The following is a 1,351-nucleotide window of genomic DNA, read 5'->3' as shown; positions in this document are numbered from 1 at the left end:
AGTTGCAATCAAGAATCAAGTAGACTTTATTAGATTATATTATGGGTAATGAAAGGATGTTTAAGGAATGCATGTGGGAAAATAGGATTAGCATAAAGACAATGCTATGGTCAAGAAACATCCCCTAATATGAAGTAGATGCCTAAACACAATGGGGATAGAGAGAAATGATAAGAAACAATGAAACAAATGGAAGTAGATGAGCTAGGCAACTTTATTTTATTTTTTTTTTCTTTTTCTCCTTCTTTTCTTTTTTGTTTTGTTTCATTTTCTAGCAACTGTGTTTCTTTTATTTTCATATATTCTTTTTCAAATCTTTCTTTGCTTCTCTATTTTTTTTTCTTTTAGTTTCCCCTAACTCTTTAGGAAAACAATGGAAACAATGGATATAATGGTGTACCAATGGAGGATAAAAAGTAATAGATAGAAAAATGACAATAGACATCCATTCACTTGATCTAGGGCATGCAATTCTTATTAAAAAGATATAAAAGTATAACATGCATCCCTTAGGGAATGGAAAATGGGGTGAATACTTATTTTTGAAAGAATCAAATCAAAAGCTCAAAATAGCTAACAAAGGATAATCAATAATAATGGGTTGGCTATTTGGCTCTTGGCTATTTTTTATGAATGCCATTTTTCATTTCCTCTCAAGAAAATGCAAAACATATGGTCTCAATTAAGAAGTGAAGCAAATTTTAGAGGGTAACATCACTAAGGAACCAATCACACATGAGTGTTTGGCTTCTTCCATCAAAGGGTAGTGTGCCACTCTAATCCATTAATTCAAAGTAAAAAAATGTTCATTTCACACATATTCAATCCTAAAGATTATCACATCTCAAGCATCAAAATATCCATTTAAGGAGCTAGGCCATTAAGTAACCTCAAACAAAACAAAACAAAAGACAAATTTTTTTTCAATGTTTTATTTTTTTTTTCAAAATCAAAACAAAGAAAACATGTTTATGTCTCTCCCTTACACTTAAATCATATATTGTCTTCAATGTATGTATAGACTAATGATAGGACAAGGTAAAATCAAAATGGATATATGCATAACAAAGTGTGGTATAGAATTTTTTTTTTAAACAAAACAAATACCTAAAAAGAAACAAACAAAACAAAGCAATTGAATTATACTCCTACTAGGTTCATCTCCCCCACACTTGAACTACCCTATTATCAAATATATCAAATAATGCAAGGTCAAAGCTTAAGGTTTAAGAGATACAACCTTACCATGGTGGCTCAAAATAGGTAGTAGAATCTCTAATGATAAAATTGAGATCCTTCCATAAGCATTGATTGGAAAATTCTCCTTGGAAGCCATCTGGAGGCTTAGGCT

This window comes from Prosopis cineraria, unplaced genomic scaffold (assembly GCF_029017545.1).
Source record: "Prosopis cineraria cultivar Desert tree isolate PC_DT_omini unplaced genomic scaffold, ASM2901754v1 PC7, whole genome shotgun sequence".
Classification (NCBI taxonomy): Eukaryota; Viridiplantae; Streptophyta; class Magnoliopsida; order Fabales; family Fabaceae; genus Prosopis; species Prosopis cineraria.
The sequence above is the reverse complement of the archived record's forward strand: the minus strand, read 5'-3'. Positions refer to the sequence as shown.